Source organism: Elephas maximus, chromosome 14, assembly GCF_024166365.1.
Source record: "Elephas maximus indicus isolate mEleMax1 chromosome 14, mEleMax1 primary haplotype, whole genome shotgun sequence".
In the NCBI taxonomy this organism is placed as follows: domain Eukaryota; kingdom Metazoa; phylum Chordata; class Mammalia; order Proboscidea; family Elephantidae; genus Elephas; species Elephas maximus.
In genome coordinates this window covers 21,112,062-21,131,712 of record NC_064832.1, presented here as the reverse complement: position 1 = coordinate 21,131,712, position 19,651 = coordinate 21,112,062, and positions in this window count along the sequence as shown.

The following is a 19,651-nucleotide window of genomic DNA, read 5'->3' as shown; positions in this document are numbered from 1 at the left end:
AGCAGTATGTATAATAGTGTCGCTATGAGTCGGAATTGACTCGATGGCACTGGGTATAAATGTGGTAATGATGGAATTATTAGTTTTGACAAGGGAGTTTCAGTGAAAACGGGAGGAGAAAAAGCAGACTGGCCTATTTGAAGAGTAATGGAAAGTACGTGTAAGTTTGAGATATAAATAAATTTTTCAAAAAGTGTGGCTGCAAGGGAAACAGAATTGAGTTGGTAAATGGAAGGTTATTACAGTTGATTTAAGGTGTTTTATCACTGGCAATAAAAATATTTTTATTTTGTAAAATGAAAATTATTCCTGACACTTGTTATTTTTGGTGATGGGAAAGGCAATACCCAATATGGGTAAAGTCTGCACAATTTGTCCAAGGTAAATGAAGACACTGAAGGAGTACAAAACAATAGGGGACAATTTTGTAAAAACTGTAAAAGATAATTTTGCAACAAAAATGATAACCAATAAAATACATGTGAGGTTACATAGGTAGACATGTATGCATCTCATAACATGGATGAATCTGGAAGGCATTATGCTGAGTGAAATTAGTCAGTCAGAAAAGGACAAATATTGTATGAGACCACCATTATAAGAACTCAAGGAAAGGTTGAAAACAGAAGAAAATATTCTTTGATGGTTACAAGGGTGGGAAGGTCTTTCTGAATCTAAATGACATAATTTTATTAACGTTAAAGGAAGCTATTTCCATCAGAAAATTTTATGACTCATTGATTTTAATAAACATTTACTTTTTAAATATTACAAGTGCTCAATTCTCACTAATGGAAATTGATATATACTGTCAGCAATAAATATTTATGTAAAATTAAATATTGTTTCAAAGTACAAAGAATACTTCTGTCTTAGCTGAAATTGAGTCTTTTAAATACACATTTGAGATGGTGTGCATTAAAAAGAAGGAAAAAAGAAGAAAAAAAAGATGAATTTTAGAATTGATTGATGCCAAGCAAACAAGCAGTTATATCTACACCTACAAAATAAAGCTTGGCCTGTATCTTAGCAATAATGGCAAATATTATTACTAGCAATAATAATATGCCTGAGTTTTAAAATAACTATTAAAATTATAATAATAATAGTTAACATTTGAGTCTTACTATTGCCTGGAACTGTGACAAGGACGCATTATCTCATTTCCTCTTCAGAGTGCTATCAGACCCCACTTTATGAATGGTTGAAGAGTTTAAGTAACTTGATTAGGTTCATAGAGCTGAAGTTTGAGCTCCAGCAGTTTTACTGATTTCAGCTGGTCCGGAAGGCAGTCAGGGATTTTCATTTCCAGGTCGATGAACTGGCTACAGTTCTTTTCCCTACAATAGGCCATAAGGTCCTCAAGTATAGAAAGATTCCTTTTCATCTCATTGTCCCTGTCACTTAGCAGCATGTGCTTAACAAATGCATGTTGTGTTGAACAGTTATTTCAGTGCTAGGACCTGCCTCATTTTTATGTGAAAATACAGGCTTCATACTACCTTAAATCTCAAGCGGCAAAGTCAACATTCAGAAAAATCTAAATGAAGTGCTAGTCTTCAAGAATGTTGTTATTGTACCCTATCTGGGAACTTTGCTTAAAAATTGAGTTTTACGCTATCATTCCTGTCTGAATAGTACTGCCTTTTTGCAAACGTGCATTGCTAGAGGCTTATCTTCTTCAATGTAATCCACTGACAAGTGAGATTTAAAACAAAAAAGACTGAACATTCTCTGAAATCAAAGACAAGGTGATCAGAATGAGTTTAAAGAAAAAATATGTGGCTGAGAACAATATTGATACAGTGTCTGTGAGCCAGTCATGTATTCATGGCATCCATGTGTATTAATTTCCAATATGATTTCTCCTATTAAGTGGAAAAAAAAAAAAGCGTTATATCTGATTCAGAATATTTTCTACAAGTGAAAAGATTTCAAGTTAAAAAAAAATACTATAACCCATGAATAGGGAATATGAAGAAAGAAGTCACCTGGATGGACTCCATTTGTTCTGTACATAAGCATGACATATCACTCACTAAAGTATTCACTCCTGAATCAAAAGGAATTTCAGTGATGACTTAGATTGCTGGTAGCCATGTTACAACAGGGGACTTGAAGCTTCTATGATAATTGCAGAAAAGAGATGGTGTCCCTACAGCTCACAAGGAGAGTCTGGGAGTAGGTCAGGAAAATTGGTATGTATTTTTTTTTTTTTTTTATGTATGTATTATGAGCTCAGGGCACTAACCTAAGTTGTTTCATTTCTTTTAAATCCATGTCCTGTGGATACCATAGACTTAACTGTCAGAGTACATATGGGTGGTCATTGGTTGCAAGGATCAGCAAACCTCTCAGGCTAACACAAAGAAAGGTCTAGCAGTTCTTAGAAATCCAAGAACAAAAGCCGTTGTACAGCCAGCTGACACAGGGATCTAAGGCCCCCTGCCACAGATGGTAGAGCATCTCTCCACTCTGCCTTTCACACGACTTAGGTGCTCTCTCAGACTCTATTTCTCCCTGGCTGTCTTGTCACACCCCCCTCAGCTGTCAGATCCAATGGATCATTCTCTACTTGCCCATATTTTCTCTACCTGTGCTGTTGTTAGTTGCTTTCAAGTTGGCTCCAACTCATGGTGACTCCATGTACACAGAACCAAATGTTTCCCAGTCATGTGCCATCTTCACAGTCGTTGCTATGCCCTAGTCCATTGTTGTAGCCACTGTGTATCCTGAATGCCTTCCAACTTTCCAGCACTATATTGGATAATATTCTGTTGTGATCCACAAGGTTTTCATAGGCTTATTTTTGGAAGTAGATCGCCAGGCCTTTCTTTCTGGTCTGTCTCAGTTTGGAAGCTCCACTGAAACCTGCCTAACGAGGGTGACCTGCTGGTATTTGAAATACCAGTGGTACAGCTTCCAGTAACAGAGCAACATGCAAGCCACTACAGTGTGACCAACTGACAGGCCAGTAGTGGTCTTTACCTATAGCTTCTACTTATTAATAACTCAATTCATTCAAAATTATGACATGCCCTATAATGTCTTTCTTATTCATAATCTTTTAGTTTCTCTTCTAGTTACTAATTGCCCAATGCTTTTAGTATATTCGAGCTCAAATTTCCAAGAGGGAACAACGTCATTAAGCCAATTCTTTCCTACCAGGTCACTTTATTTCCAATGGCAAATCTTTGAGTCAGATACCCAGCCCTGGTTCACTCAGGGCAATGAGAGGCAGAGTGGTTTACGTTGTATAAAACCTAGCTATCCAGATCTGCTCTGTCCAGGGGCTAGGGGCAAGGCCATTTTCTTCAGAAGGGGCTGTGGGTGTGGGAGGAATCATGAGTAATTTCTCCAGGGCAAAGGTTTTCAGTAATCTTTTAACTACTGACTGACCAGACAGGACCTCTGGTTTTAAAAAGCTGTCTGTAGCCTCTAGAATATACACTCTCTGATTGGATGGGGTGCCTTAGGGAGATCGAAGGCCTAGGATTTGAGATCCCTAACTTTTCCTCATTATTGATGTCACCCTTCGAGAGTTAGCTAAGAATTTGTCCACAGGATCCCTGAGAGTCTACAAAGCATCAAATACTTACTGGTTAGTATCAGGTGTAAAAACAGCTCATGTAGATGATTTAAAGCAATGTGGATTACCTGATTTTTCTTCATCTGTTAACATATACTATTTTGCATTTTATAAATTACAGAGCACTTTGAACAATAATTGTCCCCTTTGGCTGTTTAATCTGCAGGCTTCAGAGAACAACAAAATAATTTACACAGACGTGTCAGACACTTAATACGTAGTCAAGAAATGATATGTTCCCTTCCTTGGCTTCACGATTAAAAATGGCTCCCATTGAAAAGTGAGCTTAAAGCCATGTTTGCATGGAGAAAAGGAATTGGAAATGGATTATAATAGAGAACTTTAACTGCTACTGTGGGACACTCAAACATATGATGTTGAGACTTTACAAGGAAGGCACTTTAAAGATATTTGTTGCATTTTAGCTGTTATCTTAAAGAATAGGATAAAACTGCGCAAAACTATTTTGAGCTTCCTGAAAAGAATCACAATATAGCGTCAGGAGCTTAAAATTGCATCTAGATTTTTAATCAAGTTCTCTCATTGAGCCCTGCCTGACTGACCGTGTCAAAACCTCTCTGGTTCAACATTGCATTTATGCGACAGCATTTAAATTTAATTACATACTGTCCGATTCTGTATTGGTGACCAACATTTTATAATATTATTGTGCACTATGTATATTCATCTACAGTATGTATATTTATGGTCTTTCTGATGGACTAAGGGAACTCTGAAAATGTGTTTCCCAGACTTTCTTAATATGCTTCTGGGCAGTGACAAAAATATTACAGAGTCAATCTCCAGCTTGCATTCATCTGATTTGTATATGACTCATAGATACAAGTGCCTGGGAACACATTGTATCCAAACATCCACTCATGATTCTTTGCCCCTCTGTTTAAGAAGGGAGCTTTCATCTTTAAGTACCAGAAGCCTGGACTCAAATTGACTTGTACGATAAGGGGCTTATTTTCTCCCACGGCAGGAAGTCCACAGGTAGGCGGGCTCGGTGTCACCAAGGACTTAGGCATTTCTATCTCTGCTTCCACCAACACCAGCTGCCGTTGAGCTAACCCCAGCTTAGAGTGACCCCACATGTGTCAGAGTAGGACTGTGATCCACAGAGTTTCAATGACTGGTTTTCAGGAGTAGATCTTCCAAAGCACCTCTGGGTGAACTTGAAACTCCAACCTTTTGGTTAGCAGCCAAGCATGGTAACTGCTTGCACCACCCAGGGCCTCCTCTCTCCGCTTAGCTATTTTGTATTGGCTTCATCTGCAATCAGAAGCACAAAGGGTGCAGCACTTCCATGAGTCACATCCAGACAGAGCAACCTCTATTTTCTGGCTCCTTCTTGTTTCTTCTCTCTCTCTTTCTTTCAGCAGCTTCATTGAGATATAATAACATACCATTAAATTTACCCACAATCAATTTTGGAACATTTTAAGCACCCCAGAGAGAAATCTCAAACCCATTTCCCCCCAAGCTCCCCAGCCCTAGGTAACTGTTAATCTACTCTCTGTCTCTATGGATTTGCCTGTTTGGGACGTTTTGTATATGTGAAATTCAGCAATCTGTGGTCCTCGGTGACTGGCTTCTTTCACTTAGCTTAATGTTTTCGTGATTCATTCATGTTACAGCATATATCAGTACTTCATTTCTCTTGATGAATGGGCATACGATTTGGTGAATATATATAAACACAATGGAATATTACTTAGCAAGAAAAAATGAAATACTGATACATGCTGCAGCATGCATGAACCTTGAAAACATTATGCTAAGTTGTCAATGAAAGAAGCCAGTCACCAAGGACCACATATTGTATGATTCCATTTCTATGAAATGTCCTGAATAGGCAGATCATCACAGATAGAAAGCAGGTTCTTGGTTGCCTAGGGCTGGGGGAGATGGAGAGATGATGGGGCGGGGGGGTGGGGGGTGGCAGCTAAAGGATTTCCTCCTGGGGTAATGAGAATGTTCTCAAATTGATTGTAGAGACGGTTGCAGAAGACAGTGAGTATGCTGACAGCCACTGAACTGTGTACTTTAAATCAGTGAATTGTGTAATACGTACATTATATCTCTTTAACACTGTTAAGGAAAATAACTCACCATCTTTGTCGTTAAATTAGCTCTCCCTCCAGGGTCATCACACATTCAGTAATTCAAGCTCAAAACTTGAAGTGCATCTTAAATTCTTTCCTCTCATTCATTTTTCACTTCTACTTAGTATCCATCTAAGACTTTTAGATTCTACCTCCTTAATAGCTCTAAATCCGTCCTTTCCACTCCATTTTTATTCCCACTGGTTTACTGCCTCCTTCTCTTCTCTGTTGTCTCCAGCCTTGGCTTTCCTCCAGGTACTGCAATAATGATCTTCCTACAACACAAGTGCGGTGTGTCTGTAGAAACTGCTTCATATGCATCACTGGCTCCTTACAGCTTCCAGGACAAAGTCCATAACTGCTTAGTTTAGCATGCATGGGTCTCCACGCATGGCAATGTCTGTCCCTCTGCTTCCCCAGCTAACCCACCCCGCTAGCCATAGGGAACTGCTTGTAGCATCTTGAATTGCTATATGGTTTTAAATCTCCAGTTCCTAGTAAAGAACCTGACACACTAACGAGGTCAATACATTTCTGTTGAATAAAAAAAATGAGAATTCATCACAGATAAGAATATCATCATGTTCGTTCACGTGTTCACACGCTGGAAACTCTCCTTCTTGAAGTTGTACTTTACTGTGTAGAACTGGTGGGCTCCAGCCCCCAAGAGAAGCAAATCAAGCATCTTGTGGGCTGAGGTATCTGTATTTTTTTAAATGTGACATCATGAGATAGATACGCACTGGGGAGGGGGTGGAGAAAAGGAAAAGGGTTATTGTGAAAACAAAGCCAAGCAGGAATAACTGCTCTCCCGGGTGGGAGAAGAAGACTGCATACCGCCCAGAAGTTGTGCCTTCTCTGTGCTTTGAACACGACCTAGCTCATTGTCAACACTCAGCAAACATTAAACACCCCAAGGAAAAAATTGTTACTCACACCAGGGGAATTTGCATTGTGCCAGAAATTTTTTCAGTTGCTTACAGTGGTGCCTTGTGAAGCTAACCCTTCTAATCTTTTAGGTGTTTCCATTATCGGCAACATAGATCTTGAAGTTACGTTGGTAACTAGGATTTTGAGCAATATCTTGAGCAATATGCATATTTGCTCTCCGTTCATTGATTCTGCTGGGTCGTTTTTAGCTGTAATAATGACTGTTCCTCAAGTGGTTCCAGAGGTGACCCATTCTGGTTAGGCTACTGATTTTTTAAAATAAAATTTTCATTGTGTAAATGTCTAGGTAACAAAACATTTGCCATTTCTATGATCTCCACACGTACAGTTCATTCACGTTAGTTACTTTCATCATGTTGGTCAAACAGCACCATTACTTTTTCTCAGATTTTCCCACCACCCATAACAGAATAGGCCACTGATTTTTGATAAATGGACTTTAAGACGACTACAAAATGGACAACATCCTAAGCACATTTTTAAAACTCTGTTTTAATTGACTGAATAATATCAGATTGCTTCTGGATTAATTGATTATGTTTTCATACAGCCCAATTAATCAGAATCAACCATGTCGATAATCATTTCAGAAATGTCATCTAAATATTCCTGTTAATAAAAAGTCCGACTACCCAACCAGTTTGTTAGCTATCTTTTGATTTTAATGCTGGCCAGGCAGTCATTATTTTGCATAGCTGTGTACTTTTTCCTTATGAATTAGAAATACTCTGAAATTTAAAATCATCCTGTAAGAAAGCAGTTGTACATTGTATAAACAAAAATGAGATGGGAAAGTTTATTTCTTAGCTAGATGAATAAGAAGAAAAGGTTATTCTAGGCAACTGAATTGCATGTTTGTGTTAATTTTCAGAAATAGGGAGAAAAGGTGTTCTTTTCCATTGTCCTCAGGGCCAATGAATAGGGATTCTTTTGAAGGAGAAAGGAAGTCAATTTTAGAGCCAAGGCCTCCCCACCCTGTTCCCTCTGTCCTCGCACTAATACATGACCCCAAGGCCAATTATAAAAAATGCACTTGAGCAGCAGCCTTTCTTTCCAATGGGAGTGTCTTGAGTGTCTAAAGAAAGAATCACCCTGAAACACTGAGCCTCTAAAATTAGGATGGATATGTCAAGTATAATGTAATCTCTGTTCCTATCACGTGGTTAGTATGGCCCTTTCAAAGGCATTCCAAACTTCCGTGTGATCCTTGTGTTCTTAGCACAAAAATACGCACAGGTTCACACACATTTTCTTTCTGACCCACACAGCTTGTGCCCCACACATCCCACACAAGGCTATTGTGACAAAGTAATATTTCCTGAAACCACATCTCAGAGCTATCTCCCTGCCTTTCCTCTCTAGGTGCCTTAGAAGAGTTCTGAGAAACTATGGCATCAACAAATAACCTTGACCTTGTTTGACCCTTTGGGAAAAGTAGAATCTTAGAAGAAATTATAATGACTTGTTTTATTCCCATCATGTGAATACACTGACTACCAAATACAAAATTGCCAAAAATGAGTATAAAATTTGTTTTTAAATTCAGAATTTTGGCCATTTATCCTTCTTTAAATTTTTCTAGACAGGAAAATAATTAGCTAGAAAGCGTGTCCTCCCCCGCCCCCCCCCCCAGCTTCTCTCACAAAGGAGAATCAGTGGAGAAAAAGTAAACCTTAGAAACGTGGTCAGTCCAACTTAAAATGAGGGCCGCTGTAATACGAAGTGAAACTGGTCATTCCAGATTCCAGCTGCATAGACGAGTTGTCAAGCAATGAACCAAAGGGTTTTTAAAAAGTATCTGATTTAGTCACAACAACAGAAACTTGTCCTACTTGCATAATTTTAAATTTACACGGGATTTTTGCCCTTTCATGCTTTCTTTTAAAATGCACATTCAAATATAATTTTTCGCTTCATTTATTTTTTCCAAATTTCATAATTGTGAATATGATGCACATTTTCTTAGCATTTCAAAATGCTCATATCATGATTGCCTTTGTGTGTCACTTTCTACATAGAGAAATCAAACTACTAACAACATGTGTGCCCACACATTCGACCTTCACCCCCTGTCCATCTGACAGTGACAAAATGCCAGGCTGGCTGTGCCCTGGGAATGAGAGAAGAGACAAGACAGGTCCCTTCTGGGGGCTGTGTGGCTGATGTTTGTGAATTGCAACAGAAGCACATAGTTTAACAGAGTTGACTCCACCGCGACTGGTTATTTTATATAAATATGTTTGTAGCACAGAATGGCAGTGCATTCTCACCGTTCTCCACGCATTCAACTCTTTTATTTTATTTTTGTAGCTCATATCAACGTTGAACATGATATTATTTATTTTAAAAAATTTACTGTCTTTCCTCCCAACAAAATGCAAGCTCCATGAGGGTAGAATGGAGGCTCTGTTCTTAGCCGCTGTAACACAGGACCTAGGACGGTGCCTGCCACATAGCAGTTGCCCAACAAATATGTTGGATGAATGAATGAATGACAATCAAGTATAGTCGTTTTTACATTGAGGTGGTGGGGTGCAGGGTATTTGAGCCCTTTTTTTATTTTGATTTACCAGCAAGCATTCACCAGTGGGCAAAAGAGGAAACTGTCCCCCTGCAGAGAGAGGAGATTGTGCAGGTTTATTTGAGTAAGAAAGCTTTGTTGTTTTTGGGAACTGAGAGTCCTGCTGGGTTGGGCTGGAAGAGAGTTACCTTGAAGGGAGAAAATGAGTGAATTAGGGGATATCGCGATAATGCAATGTATAGAGGTGAATATAAAGTTATATTAAGTTACTGGAGGTATGATTGGCCATAATTTTCATATGCTAGGTTGTAATATTATTATTTGTCCTTACTCTATCCTCCTTTTATTGCTTAGAATAATTTTTTGGATCCTGTACAAATTCTTTTATCATTTGGGGAAGTTAAATCCCTCTGTCAGAGGAATCAATAATCAGACAAAGGCTGAATATAGTTTTCAGATGTTGGAGAGAGGTCTGTTATTGAGAGTATAGAAACATGCTCATTCAACATCATTCTTTTCAGCAGTCTTTATGCACCAGGCATTTTTCTAGACTAGAAATCAGCAAACTTTTTCTCCAAAGGGCCTACTAGTAAATGTTTAGGCTTTGCAGGCACACACAGCCTCTGTTGTAACTACTGCACTCTGCTGTGGTAGGATCGAAGCAGCCACAGACAAGTCACAAAGTGTGTACTATGTTCCAATGACACTCATAAACACTGACATTCGTCTGTTTAGTATATTTTTCTGTATTTTCATGCATTACAAAATATTCTTTTGATTTTTTCTAGCCATATGAAAACATAAAAATACAAAAACATGGGGTTGGCTGAATAATTTGGCCTGTGGGCCATAGTTTGCCAACCTCTGCTATAAACCAACCAAAAACCAAACCCACTGCTGTCAAGTTGATTCCGACTCATAGTGACCCTATAGGACAGAGTAGAACTGCCCAATAGAGTTTCCAAGGAGTGCCTGACGGATTCGAGCTGCCAACCACTTGGTTAGCAGCTGTAGCACTTAACCACTACACCGCCAGGGTTTACAACCAGACAGAAAAATGTCTCCACTCACTCGAAGCCTACATTTAGTTGGAAGAGGTTGCAATAAATAAAAAGCAAACAAAGATGGTTGTAAGTGTTACAAAGGAAATAAACCAGGATGAGGAAGACAGGGAGTAGTAGGAGGGTGTGAGACTTTGAGTACCGGGTGTGTTATTTTAAATATGTGGTCAAGGAAGGCCTCTCTGGTGAGGTGACATTTGACCTAAGGGAAATGAGGGAGTGAGTCATGCAGATATCTGGGGAAGAGGGCTCTGGCAGAAGGAATAATAAATGTAAAACCTTCCTCAAGGATCATGCTCAATATGTTCTAGAAACAGAAGAGAATGGCAATGCAGATGGAACAGAGCAAGCGAGGGGTAGAGTGGTCCCCTGTAAGAAATAAAGAAATCAGCGAACACAAAGAAAGAAAGGCAAAAAACAAAGACGTAGAAACAGAGTCCTGCCATCCCGGGATACAGTCACCCCTGAAGCCGGGGCCCCCTCCAGCCAGGAAATAAAATTCTTTAAGCCAGGAGTCCCTGAGTGGTGCAAACAGTTAAAGTGGTTGGCTGTTAACTGAAAGGGCGAAGGTTTGAGTCCACCCAGAAGCACCTCAGAAGAAAGGCCTGGTGATCTGCTTCTGAAAAATCAGTCATTGAAAACCCTAGGGAGCACAGCTCCACTGTGACACTCTTGGGGTCACCATGGGTCAGAGTCAACTCAATGGCAATTGGATTTTTATTCATTAAATCAGTTGGAGTTAGGTTTCTTTGCAATTAAAGGGCTGATGTTATATCTGAGGATGTATATATACTGTTAGAGATGGTACTTGTAGTGGCTTTGAAGTCCCCAGTCACAGCCATGAATTCTGTGGTTCATTTCTCTACCTAGCCATAAGATTCAATTATTTTATATCACAACGCACAGAGGGTCTGGAAAAGAAAAAGTAGTATAACAATTAAACCTACAGAAGGCATTTAATTTATTTCAGTAGATGGATAAAAAGACAATGAAGCCCTATATTAGTATAAAAGATAATTCACTCATGAGGGAAAGCAGTGTTAGTATCCTTTCTCTAAGGGAAGCTTTCATGACAATACTATAAACTTCTCTCAAATGACATGGAGAACACTAGTTAGTGCTTACTAGGTACCTCAGATACGCACTGCCGCCGTCTGGTGACCTCTGGCTCACTGCTGGTTCCCACAGAGCCAGTGGAGGGACAGAGTTCGTGGGAGAAGGAGCCAAATGCAGTTAAAACATACTTTCCTCTTACTTTAAAAAAAAAAAAAAAAATGTATCCCCTTTTTTTCATTTGTTGGTGTATAGTTTTCTTTTTAATTCATTGGCAATGATCCTTGAATCTAATAAAACGACGCCTCAGTTATTTAAAGGGAATTATTTTAGGAAGTAAACATGGAAAAAATAATTCCTATAGGAAATTAGCAAATCTGTTACAAAGTACAGGTAATCTCGACTTAGAACAGTCATCCGTTCCCACATCTCTGTCCTAAATCGGTTCTGAGGTAAGTTGAATATCTTCTTTTTTTTTTAAGTTTCATTATTATTGCCTTTTATCATCAGTGTCTTTATAAATCTGATCTTCGAACATAAGAGAGTGAACATCTGAGTATGATAACAACTGTAAATTGTGCATTGCAACATTATATGTGGTACATATTACTAATGATAATATATACCAAAAAAAACCCCTAAAAACAAAACAGACGGTGGGAAGTGTGGTTCATTGTAACTCAGATACATTGGGAGATTGCCAGTATATGTAATCCACTTGTTTTATTCAGACAAACCATCACAGCCAGTCACGGAAGGAGAGCTTCACTCTGCTAAGAATCTCTGAATATAATGTAGCTATTCTTAGAATCTTGAATTGAAACAGGAAAAGAGGAAAAGAAAAATTATCAGACCATCCAAGATAAACTGAATAACATTTAATCACAATGAGAGATTTTGAGAGATTGGGGGAGAGGAGAGCCCTCTTATTGCTAGAACTAGTTCTCAACTGACAACATGGTTTCTTCTGAGTCTAGAGCCTAGTTGAATAGTACAAGGCCTCCTTTGGACTCACATGCAAACACGATGTTAATAATTATTATTACGCATGCAGCCTACACTTACTGCTTGCTTACTGTGAGCGAGTTATCCTGCTACGCACTATGCATTATCACAGGGAATACAGTATCTCCACAAGGCAGGTGTTTAATGTTGGAATTGTGGCGGCTGGCTTCTGTCCACCTGGATCCATTCTCCTTTTAATGAAAACATTGCTGCTCTATTTAACTGGGCATGTGACTGCCCAGTTAGAATGCATTGCCAAGTCTCCCTTGCAGCTCTACCAGGCTAATAAAATCCAAACACCAGTGATGTGTGTGACTTCTGGGCCGTGCCTCAGCATTGGAAAGCATGTGCACTCCCTTGGCCCTGGGGGAACTGCAGCAGCCGCCTTGCACCAGAGCTGGAGGCCGCGCGTTGAGGATGGTGGAGCTACCTACATACGTCTTTTAACCCTGGACCATTGCAAAAATAAACTTCTAACTTGGTTAAGACATCAAATTCTGGGGCCTCTGTTTTAGTTGCTTATGTTTTAAATTTAATAAAACATTACATTTTACAGGTGAGGAAATGTAGTTAACTTGCCTAGCTCACTCAACCAGTAAGTAGCAGAATCAGGTTTTGGATACAGGTCTGAGCCCAAAGTCCATGCTGTTAAAGCTGGGCCATACTGCTTCACGTCATGAAACATCACATACACAATCTTTAGTTAGCCATTTTCACAAAGCAAAAGCATCACTTTGTTACATACATCAAGACAATGGGAGCAACAAAGATGCACCTAGTGACAGGGAGTGGAACTTTTCAGGGTGGCTGGCATAGAACTTGGTCAAGAATGTACACAGGGCTCTGAAGACAGCTTTGGAGGTCCACCTTGTCAGGGTGACTGGCATAGAACTTGGTCAAGAATGTGGACAGGGCTCTGAAGACAGTATTGGAGGTCCAGCTTGTCAGGGTGGCTGGCATAGAACTTGGTCAAGAATGTACACAGGGCTCTGAAGACGGCAATGGAGGTCCAACTTGTCAGGATGGTTGGCATGTAACTTGGTCAAGAATGTGGACAGGGCTCTGAAGACAGCATTGGAAGTCCAGGGAGATGAGTTGAGGCTATAACTGTTACACTTTAGCCAGGCAGGGTCCACAAATACTTCTGTTTGTAGCACTTATCTGCTTAAAATTCTTCAATGTCTATTGTTCTCATGGTGTAGGTCCAACACTCCTGAGCTTGCTGTACAAGGCCTTTGTAATCTTTCCACCTTGTCTCCCCCGGGCATCATCTCACCATCCCACCAGTGAGCTCCAAAAAGTACAATGCTTTTGCAATTCACCCATGCTGTTGCATTTGATCTCAGAGTTGTATTCCATTGTATGGAAATGCCACAGTTGATTTATCCATTCTCCTGTTAATGGGTACCAGAGCTCTCTCTGGTTTTTTGATTTCATAAAGAAAGCTATTACCAGCATTCATGTAAGTCTTTTTGTGAACATGTTTTTCTTTTTAAATGAAATGACAGAGCATCTCGGGATGGGATTATTGGGAGGCAAGAAACCACTCACCAGGCACATCTTGGCACCTCTGCTGGTGACCAAGGAAACCATCTGTTTCCCACATGACAGGCCAGGGTCTGCATTTCTTGTCTTGCTCCTGCTAGCCACACTCCCCAGGATTGGTACTCATGATACATCCCCATTCCTTGGTGTTCCTTGCGCTGTACAAATCTAAGTCAGATCAACCAGCAAATTCATCTCTCACATTTGGTGCCTTCTGCCCTGCTTCTCACAATTGCGTACTGACTTAGGCTCAGAATTGCCAGGGCAATTGTCCCACTTGTGTGGCGCTTGGTTTGGAAGTTAGACCTTTTCTTTTGTTCCCATATCTTCCTCACTGCCACCCAGCCATTTGGCAGACATCAAGTCAATGCTATAAAAAACCCCTTCTGGATGCCTCTTCCATAGTTTCTAATACGTAGAATAACTACTATTCAAATAAGTTAAGAGAATATTTGGAGACAGTGGCAAAAACATATGATAGCTATTAGAATAATATGTATGCAAGATGTTCTCAATTAATCCCTTTTTAATTAATACATGAGAACATAAAAGAGAGTGAGCCCTAAGTGTCTGGCTATGGTAGATCAAAATGCTATGTTCTGTTCTTCTGCACTTCTGTCAACGACATTTATGATAATGCCTTGTATATATTAGATATTCAAAGAATGTTCACTGAATTTATTCATAAATGAGTGGATGTTAAATAAGTCTTCCTCAAAAGGCATTTGTTAATACACAGAAGATGGTTTCTCTGCGTCTTAGGCTGGGCCATCTAGAGAAGTAATACTAGTGAAGCATATATGTATATAGAAAGAGAGAGAGAGATTTATCAAGGAAATTGCTCATGGGGTTGTAGAGGCTGAAAAGTCCCAAGTCTGTGGGTCAGGGTGGAGGCTTTTCCTGACTCACATAGCTGCAGGTACTGGCGAACCCAGGATGGGCAGGTCAGACAGCAGCCCACTGACCCACAGACTGTGGAGGCTGACGAATCCCAAGATTGGCAGGCTAGCTCAAGTCCCAAGAACCGGAGGTCAGGTGAAGATCCAGTGTGAGCAAAAGCCAGCAATTGCCAGAAAGTCCACCTATATTGGACGCAGGCTGCACCCCCAAAGAAACTCCTTTTCAACTGATTGGTCATACGTCAGGCGTGTACAGATTATAGAAACTGTCCATAGCAGTTCGGAAAAGACTGTAGTCCTGGTCAACAAGAAAAACTGAAAATAAACAACAGTAAAGTTATTCACAAGAAATAGAAGCTATGACTGCTTGTGGTGATAACACTCTATTGTGGTTAATTCTTTCAGGTGATTTAGTTAGCAGGTATCACAAAAACAGAAAGAACGAATCTTATAAAACAGTAAATATGTTGTGAGTTCAAAACTGAAAATTGCCTAATTACTATCCCCTAATCTTACCTGTTTCACCCCGACTGAAGTCACAGACACAGTCTGAGAGGCCTAGACATTTATTGAAGTTTACATTATCCTGCAGCTTGAAAATTTATTTGATGGTGAATGAGGAACAGAGGTATCGAGTCAGGTAAGGAGTTTGTTTCGCTCTTTCTTAAACTCAGCTGAGGTAAATTAGATATGTTTGTCATAGATTGTATCTTCTGGCAACCTTAATATTACAGAGTTCCAATTGTTACAGAAATGTTATAAGATAAAATCAGAAAAAAAATTCCGAACTGTTTTCAGAATGACTTTATTTCAATCAAGAAGTCATTCATTTAGACTAGTCTAATTGGTTCCTGTTTATAGAAAGGCAAAGAAAGTTTTGTTTTTATTTTGTTGTTTTTATGTCAGAGGCAAAAAGCCATGTGCTGAAGGAGTGAGGAAGGTCTAGGAGTTGTCCATCACTTCAGTCCCTGAGGAGGGGAGTTTTCCCTACCTCTAGCTCCTTCCCAAAGGGAAACAAACAAAGAAAAACACAAACCCTTGCCTTCCACTAGATTCAGACCTATTGAGACCCTGTGGGACAGAGTAGAACTATTGCATAGTTTCCAAGACTGTAAGTCTTTTTGGAAGCTACTTATGCTATATGTTATATGGCTTCACTAGAGGGGTGAAGGGGGTGCTCCTCCTGGCACTGTCAGAGGGGGGGGTGACACAAAAATGCCCCAGGGTCCGTGCCTCCAGGGGAGGGGCCGCCAGGCAGTGGGTCAGTAGGGTTGGTGTCACCCATGATCCAGTGCAGTAACTCATTCTTACCACCCTACTCCCCTCACTCCATCGCCCAGCAGTCAGGGTGCGAGTCCCTGCCTTCGCAAATGGGAGAGGGGAGGCTCAGCGAGAAGCCGTGGAAGCGGGGAAGGGGCAGGCCACGCAACGCCCACCAGGGGTGTTTCACTGGCCGGCCCCGCCCAGCGCGGGTAAAGGGGCGTGTGACACCGTGAGTTACTGTACTGGGTGATACCAACCCTAGATATGCCACTGTGAAAGCAGACTGTCGCCTCCTTCTCCGTAGAGCGGCTGGTGGGTTTGAACTACCGACCTTTCAGTTAGCAGCCAAGTGCTTAACCACTACACCACCAGGGCTCCTTGCCTCAATACCCAATGGATCTAAATTCAATTCTCACATAGATTTCTTCACATTAGACATATTCTCCAATCCCAGTTCGTACCAGTACCTTGCAGTAAAAAATAACAGGATTTCATGAGGTATTTCTATATGCTGTTTTATTCTCTAGTACAATTCTTTTAAATTTTCCAAGTAACAATATTTTGAAGGTAACAAGCTATCTGGCAATTTATGAAAAAATATCAAAGATGCAGTCCTCATGCAGTCACAGGGTTGAGGTGGAGGGATGGCTGATGCTGGAGGAAGAAAATCACCTAAACTTTGGATACACTGGGTGTGAGGTGACTGTGAAAAACGGTAGACTTATCCCCAAAGCATGATATGTATGTAGGAACAGTTCAGTACACCTCAGATTGAAAATAAGGATTAAAGGTACAGAGTTGAGTTTTCAGACAGTAAAGCTCAGTTTGAAAGCTGGACGTCTTCGACTACAGCAGCTTCAGTACCAGACCCTGGTTCTGATGAATGTAGGCCAATGCAAAGGGATGCAAGCGCTCTTTACTCCGGCCGACCAGTAAAAACGGCAGAATGTAGACCAATGCAAAGGGATGCAAGCGCTCTTTACTCCGGCCGACCAGTAAAAACGGCAGAATGTAGGCCAACGCAAAGGGATGCAAGTGCTCTTTACTCCGGCTGACCAGGAAAAGCGGCAGCACCCTGGTGTGCTTCTGAAACTTAGAGCCGCGGACCAAACCAAACCCACTGCCGTCGAGTCGATTCCGACTCATAGCTACCCTACAGGGCAGAGTTTCCAGGGAGCAGCTGGTGGATTTGCACTGCCAACCTTTTGGTTAGCAACCTGAGCTTTTAACCACTGTACTACCAGGGTGCTTTGTAAGGGACACAATAATAACTACTGTCCCTGCTTTTTGGGAGGGTAGAATACTTAAAGTTTTTAAAGGTAAGAAGCATATATTTGTCTTTGAATTTCCAGAGCCTAACACACTTTTTTTTTAAAAAAAATTTTTTTTTTTTTTTAACACACTACCAGACATACAGTATTGTATTAGCTCTTCATAGGTCCCTAGGTGGTTCAAACCGTTTGTACTTGACTATTCACCCAAAGGTTGGTGGTTCAAATCAAACCAGTGGCACCACGGAAGAAAAGTCTGGCAATCTGCTTCCATAGAGAGTACAGCCAAGAAAGCTCCACTTCTAGCTGAAAAGTTGGCAGTACAAAACTATCCAGGAGTGCCTTGGAAGGTAGGCCTGGTGATTTACTTCTGAAAGGTCACAGCCTTGAAAACCCCATGGAGCGGTTTTACTCTACACATACGGGGTCCTCATGAGTCGGAGTCAACAACAACGACAACAGCCTTGAGTGACCATTGCCTCTTTTCTATATAATACATATTGCAAGCTAAGCCTCACAAAAATATATTTATAAGGCCTGATTAAATATTGGGACAATATTCTTCAAAAGTTTATGGCATCTAATGCTACTAAATGACAACGCATACATTTTGTGAGTTATTTTGTGGATAAAAAAACAAAAACCAAACCCATTGCCGTTGAGTTGATTCCGACTCATAGGGACCCTATACAACAGAGTAGAATTTCCCCATAGAGTTTCCAAGGAGCACCTGGTGGATTTGAACTGCTGATCTTTTGGTTCACAGCCGTAGCACTTAACCACTACACTACCAGGGTTTCCTATTTTGTGGGTAATGTTTCTGAAAAAACTTGATTACTTTCTGCTAACACTGCGTTGAGTAAAGTTGAGTAAATATCAGTGATGAGACTCGTAGGGATGGTGAAGCAGGAAAAGCATTTAGAAATGCTAAAGAGAATTGTAATTAAGAAGCAAGAGGTTTGGGCTGGAGGCAATTTTGGTTTCTAGTTTTAATTTTGCCTTTATCTATGGGAGGCCTTAGGCACTGTGCCATCCTATTTCCTCTCCTGAAGAGGAAAAGCAGTTGAGGTGAGCGGACACTGTGAATCTCTAAGACCTCTTTTACCTCCAAGGGCAATAAACTCTAAAGCATTTATGACACCAAAGCCTCAAGCACTTTAAATGTTTGGAATGTTTAACTGCCTGATGTTATCTCCGTACGAGAGAAGGGGTTGTGAGGGAACTTCCCTATACAACTCTGCATTATTTCCCTCTTTTCCAGGCTCTCTTGTTACTTTCATCATTGTTGAAAAGAAAATTTGTTTTGAAAGGACACTGAGCACAATTTTATCTTTGTATCTTTCAAAATGAATCCAGCATCTGTCCATTATTCTGAAATACCAGAAACGTGTCTGTTGTTTTTGTAACATACAGCACAGTATTTAATATTCCTCATATTCTCTCAGGGTACAGTGCACAGTACAAAGACAAACAGTACATTAGTAGATGGCCTCTTCAGTGTTTCTTCTTTAAGACAGGAACTTGATGGTTAGTTTGCTTTGCTCTCCACGTGGCATCTAGCCTCACGCAACCCTTTAGAATAAAAGACAGAAGGAACAACTCTTTACATTGTTAAGAAAGCCTTTTCCCACTCAGAGGCTAGCACAGTGAGGAGCCAATTGTAGGGGTGCAATTAACATTTGTTAAATCCTTCTATATTGTGGATAAATGAATGAGTCAATAAGGAATGAATGAATGCGTTCCTCATAAACTTACTTTTCAGGTTGATGAAAAATTCTGAGGGTTGCAGAAAATCAAATATAATGTAGAATATTGTCTTCTTTATTGACTTAGAAAACTAAGACCCAGAAATTTCTTTTAGCAAATCAAATTAAATATATATATATATATATATATATATTACAAGGTTCATCATTTAAAGTCCCAGCACTGCCTCATTATACAAAGCAATCTATTACGTGGACTACCCTTGGGGATTGCTGTGGTTAAAACATATTATTTTGTTAGCTGTTGGCGTTGAATACGTTGTTAGGTACTGTTGAATTAGTTCTGACTCACAGCAAACCTATGTACAACAGAAGAAAACACTGTCTGGTCCTGTGCCATCCTCACAATTGTTGTTATGCTTGATCCCATTGTTGCAGCCAGTGTATCAATCCATCTCATTGAGGGGGGTTATCTTTAGTTGGATTCTAAAACCATAAACAGATTATTACCACCTGCCTTCCTTGGAGCATAACAGTTTATGTTTATGTTGAAAGTTCTTCTTTGAAGAAGCTAATCTCATTTGTGCATCTCATTAGGCAACTATATTAATAGGGAAAGTAGGACTCTGTGGTCTATGTGATTTCTTTTAAGAATGTGGTGTGGGTTGTTAAATAG